General features: G+C 38.6%; 1 non-coding gene across 1 annotated transcript; it reads left to right on the top strand.

Moving 5' to 3' along the window:
• The first annotated feature begins 602 nt into the window (after positions 1-602).
• LOC128129433 (small nucleolar RNA R71) lies at positions 603-709 on the top strand. The gene has a single exon (XR_008227331.1). It is a non-coding gene; the product is annotated as a small nucleolar RNA R71 (small nucleolar RNA).
• Positions 710-5,910: the final 5,201 nt, after the last annotated feature.

Raw genomic sequence — 5,910 nt, 5'->3', positions numbered from 1 at the left:
TCCTTGTTTCTTGAATTGCAGCATCATGGTCACCATGTCTTTTTTCTGAAGCAGCTACAAATTTTGTGAGCATTTCTTCCAAGCTTGGCTTCCTTTCTTGCATCGGCTCCTCCTTTTGGTAGAACCCTCTCCCTTTTTGCCTAAACCTTTCCTCCTTGGCTTTCTTGTACTCTTCATAAGGGAGCCAATCTTTCTTTTGTTTGCGCCAGTCTTCATCAAATCGGTCTCCACTTGAGTAACACACTTGTGCCTTCTTGTTGCCATTTTCATCTAAATCAAAGTCTCTAGTGAGGTGAGGCCCATTGCACTTTTCACAACCCACCCGAATAGCATGTATTGTTTGATCCGTCTTATCCATCCTCCTATCCATTGTTTTTAGCATAGCCATGACTGCGGATAAGTCTTCAGTAGCTGCATAAGCGGCTCCCCTAGTGACATCATGCCTAGGGTTGTGGTATTCTCTAGAGTGTTTAGAGAATTCTTCAATCAATTCTTTGATCACCGGGGGTGGCTTCTTTGTGAGCGGGCCTTGCGAGTCTAGTAGCTGCCTGGTTGTGACATTGACTCCATCATAGAAGATGGATACTTCTTGCTGGCTGTTTAGGTCATGGTGTGGGCAGTTTCTTAGTAAGCTCTTGTACCTCTCCCATGCTTCATATAGCGACTCTCCAGCTTGTTGTTCAAAGTTAGCAATGTCCTTCTTCAACTTGGCTATCTTGGAAGGTGGGAAAAAGTGATCAATGAATTCTTCTTTCATCTTGGCCCAAGTGGTGACTGATCCGGGGGGAAGTGACTTGAGCCAGTCTTTTGCAGCACCTTTGAATGTCACCGAAAGCATACGAAGTAGTTGAGTCTCGCGGGGCACATTTGGAACATTGAAGTAATCAGCTACATCATTGACTTCATCCAAATTTTTGTAGGCATCTTCATGGTATTTTCCATAAAAAGGTATTTCCTTAAGTAAAGCTAGGATATGACCCTTTAGCTCGAAGGTAGCAGTCGCGGGAATTGCAGGTTGCACAAGTCCCGGGCCAGTGTCGTCTCGCATCCTCTTCTTCCATTCTCCCATGGGGATTTTATCAATGTTAGCCATTGTGACAGCTAACTCTTCCTCGGACTCGGTTTCGTGCTCGTATGTCGGGTCCTCTTCTTCCTCGGTCTCGTACTCGATATCCTCCTTAGCCGGTTCGTCGATTACTAAGGAAGCGCTGGATGCTCCTGATTTGATGCTCTTCTTTTTCCCAAAAACAGTCTTCAAGTTGGACAAGGGTGACTTCTTTGGTGTACTTGAACTCTCCACGTCCTTTCCCTTGTTTCTTTTCAATGCGGTTTCGGGATCTTCAAATGGGGGTACCAGCGGGGTGTTTGATCCTCTGGTCATGAAAGTCCTGAAATAAACAGAATAAAAGCGTAAAAAGAACAAAAAAAATCGTACTAAAAATAATCAAAAATTTACTGCTGATTACGCTTGTACTCGCCGAGTAGATGCGACTGCACTCGGCGAGTAACAATGTGTTTTTGAAAAAATTATAACTAAATATTAAAAACTAAAATAGCTGCTAAGACCTAATTACTGACTACTAAACTGTAATAAAGTAACTTTATGCAAGTAAACTCACACAAAGGATCGAAAAAATTAGGTATTAGATTAATTATTTAGTACCGTTCCCCGGCAACGGCGCCAAAAACTTGATGTGTGTAAAATGCACTTGTTTTATTCCCTACTTTTATTAATATATTTAGCACACAAAGGCAGTGAACCTGTCTTTTAGTGGTATAGTTTAGTAAGTAAGGTGTCGAACTCAGTGAACGGAAAATTAAACTAACAACTAATTTTAACTAAAACAACTAATGAAAGTAAAAGGTTTTTCTTCTAGTTTTGCAAGTCTAGAAACTTAGGCAACACTTAATTAACTAAATGAATAAAACAAACAACTTATTCACCAATTTTGATAAAGATGTTTCTATTTAGGTTCAACTAATTTACTCCTATGGTTCTTTGTATTTATGATAGATTAATTGTTATTGGCTACCAATTAAAGCGGTTAGGTTAATGTTCATTACTCCTAGCCCTTAGACAATTAACTAATTTAAGCGGTGATCAAATGTTTAAACTAATTAATTCCCTAGATTAATGATTTGGATTAAATAAGATTTGTAGTGGTGAATCAGTTTAGTAAATCAATTAACCTCTTGTTGATGGTTTCTCAAACAAGCTCACACATTAATCTAATTATTGTCTTATTAATCTTAGTTTCATATTCATTATTCCTAAGCATATGAATTGGTGTTCACATAGACATATGAGGTTAACAACTAAGAGATGTTCATGCAGCTTAATTGTCTTCCAATTAACAGAAAATAATCATGATTAATGCATAAGGGTCTTTAACAAACTTAATTTAATATATCACCAATAAACAATTAATCAAAACTAAGAATTAAACCATAGGAGTTCCTTGGTATTCCCCAAACAGAAACAAAAACGAAATTAGTTCATAGTTGCAGTAAAATCACACACAAAAACAAGTTCAACTAGATTAGACATCATCAAATCCTAAAGCTAAGTGGAATGATTAACCTAGTTGCTTCAATTCTTCGAAAGGTTGGAGATTAGAATTCCTCAGCGTCTTCCAGTGCTCTCAATCGCAGAAGGATCTTCCAAAATCGCCAAAAGTGTGTTCCCCTCGGATAAAGGTTCGATTTTTATAGATATCTCAAAACAGGGGGTACTTGGCGAGTAGCAGACCCAACTCGCCGAGTAGACTCATTGTTATCCGTCTTAGATCAGGAGTCGTGGCTATCTTCTGGAATATTCAGCTGGACTCGCCGAGTAGGCGTGTGTACTCGCCGAGTAGATGGACTTTTGTTCCTCAATCTTCATTCTTTGGTCTTTAATTGCTTTCCCTTGCCCTCTTTCACTCCCAAACATATCTTTTGGACTGAAAACAAAATTTAAACAATATTAAGTACCTTTTGTCCATATTATTCACATAATTAGTTAAAAATGAATAAAAATGTATACTAAATAATTAACTAATTATGCACATATCACTCCCACTAGCCTTGACATATACACAAGATTCATCTTCATTCCTCAAAAAGCCAAACTCTTTGAATTCCTCATCAAAGCAAAGATTCCATCTGCGAGGTGCTTGCTTTAATCCATAAATGGATTTCTCAAGCTTACACACTCTATTAGGGTACTCTGTACTGACAAAAACCTATGGCTGACTCATGTAAACATCCTCATCCGACTTTCCATTAAGGAAAGAGGTTTTGACATCCATTTGCCATATTTCATAATCATGAAATGCAACAATTGCTAACATAACCCTAATATACTTAATCTTCACTACTGGTGAAAAGGTCTCATCATAATCAACTCCCAGAGTTTGAGAAAAACCCTTTGCAACCAGTCGTGCCTTATAAGTGTGTACATTACCATCCATGTCAGTCTTCTTCTTGAAGATTCACTTGCACCCAACTGTCTTGCGACCTGGTACATTGTGAACCAAGTTCCAAACCTGATTGTCATACATGGATTGTATCTCGCTGTTCATAGCCTCTTTCCATTTAGCAGCCTCAGGTCCTGCCATGGCTTCTGTGTAGCTGTTAGGTTCATCCAAACTCACTAGTGTGCTATCACTAATAAGTGTATCACCTTCCGCAGTAATTTAGAAACCATAGTAATTCTCGGGTGCATTCCTAACTCTCGTGGAACGCCTCAGAGGTACAGACTCATCTGTCGGATCAACATGAGTTTCCTCCTCAGGTTGATTGCTAGGATTTGAGGTTCCTTCACCACTTGACTCTTGAATTTCTTCAAGGTCAATTTGCCTCCCACTGTTTCCTTGGCTCATGAATTCTTTCTCGCGAAAGACTCCTCTCCTTGCTACAAAGACCACATTATCACTAGGTCTGTAGAAGAGGTAACCAAAGGATCTCTGTGGGTAGCCGATTAAAATACACCTCTCACTTCGAGGTTCGAGCTTATCGTGAGACTTGCGCCTCAAAAAAGTCTCACAACCCTAAATCTTGATGTGGTCAAGATTGGGAACTTTTCCAGTCCACATCTCATGAGGTGTTTTGGCAACCTTCTTTGTAGGAACTAGATTAAGGATATGGGCGACAGTCTCTAAGGCATACCCCCAAAATGAGATTGGTAGTGAAGCTTGACTCATCATGGAACGAACCATATCCAACAAGGTTCGATTGTGCCTCTCAGCCACACCATTAAGATGTGGTGTCCTGGGAGGTGTCAATTGTGAGATAATCCAACATTCCTTAAGATAGTCAAGGAACTCTGTACTAAGATACTCACCACCTCGATCGGATCGTAGCATCTTAATGTTCCTGCCCAACTGATTCTCCACTTCCTGCTTGAACTCTTTGAATCTTTCAAAGGTCTCTAACTTATGCTTGATTAAGTAGACATATCCATATCTACTAAAATCATCAGTAGAAGTCACATAGAAGCGGTTAGCATCTCTTGTGGCGGTTCTGAAGGGTCCACACACATCAGTGTGTATGAGGTCCAAAAAACCCTCACCCCTAGCGCAAGTACCAGTGAAGGGTGACTTTGTCATTTTCCTAAGCAAACAAGATTCACAACTATCATCTGACTTTAGGTCAAATGAATCCAAGACTCCATCCTTTTGGGGTTGGCCTATGCGTTTCTTTCTTACATGTCCAATATGACAATGCCATAAAGATGCTTTATCCAAGCTAGTGGAAGAATCGATACATAATGCATTATTTCCTAGGTTATCAACAACCGACACCATTTCATATACACCATCACAAGGTAATGCTTTAAAATAAAAAAACATTTTTAAAGAAAGCATTAATACCACCACTATCATTATCAAATGAAAAGGTAAAACCTTGTTTGTACAAACCATGAAAGGAAATAATATTTCTCGCCATTTTAGACGAGTAACAACATTTATTCAAATCTAATACAAATCCACTTCTTAGCAACAAAGAATAAAATCCAATCTTGGTGACAGGTGAAGCTTTCCTATTCCCCATGCTCAAGTTTATCTTCCCTTGCTCCACATTCTTACTTCTTCTTAGTCCCTGCTGTTGGATTAGTGTCTAAGTTCATAACTATTTTGGTATGTACAAGTACCCGATTGTGAGCATGGTCCTTTTGGGTTGCCTTTACACTGGTGACTAGACAGGATGACTATTGAGGAGAGAGGCTGGTTTATTGTTAAGAATAATAAATTAGGGTATAAATATGATTTGTTAATATATTATATGAATAATATATTAATTTTGAATCATATTATTAATTAGTATTTAATCAGAAATTAATTAGGAACTAATTTCGGGATTAAAGGAATTAATTAAAAGTATAGGGTTGTTTTGTAATGATTTGATAGTTGAGACTTTGGGATATTGGATCACCTTTATTAAGGCTTGAACGATAATCCTAGAAGGATTTAGGAGTTTTTGTCCTAGGGCTTAAGGAAAGGAGTCCATGGACTTGCTTAGGCCCTAAGCTAAGGGATTAGGGTTTCCACCTTGAAACCCTAGCTAGCCTCAAGTATAAATAGCACCCTAAGGCATAAGAATTCGACCAACCCTTGGGAAAACCCTACTAGGGTCGAATTTTGGAGCTTAGTACCTTTCCTCCTCTCTCTCATATTCATCCTCTCACTCAAAGTGTGCTTGTGAGCCATTAGAGGTACTACACTTATGGTACTTGCTTTCAAGAGCTAAGGAAACTCAAGGAATTAGTTGTTATTACTATATAACAACAAAAGGTATGTATTCTATTCTCCTATGTCAATTTCAAAAATAGTAGATGCATGCTAGGTTTCTTTTTGTGTTCATAATGTTGTATGACTAATAGTGAAAACATAGATCCGTATCTAGGGTTGCATGCACACATAGGATTGT

This window comes from Lactuca sativa, chromosome 9 (assembly GCF_002870075.4).
Source record: "Lactuca sativa cultivar Salinas chromosome 9, Lsat_Salinas_v11, whole genome shotgun sequence".
Classification (NCBI taxonomy): domain Eukaryota; kingdom Viridiplantae; phylum Streptophyta; class Magnoliopsida; order Asterales; family Asteraceae; genus Lactuca; species Lactuca sativa.
The sequence above is the reverse complement of the archived record's forward strand: the minus strand, read 5'-3'. Positions and strand labels throughout refer to the sequence as shown.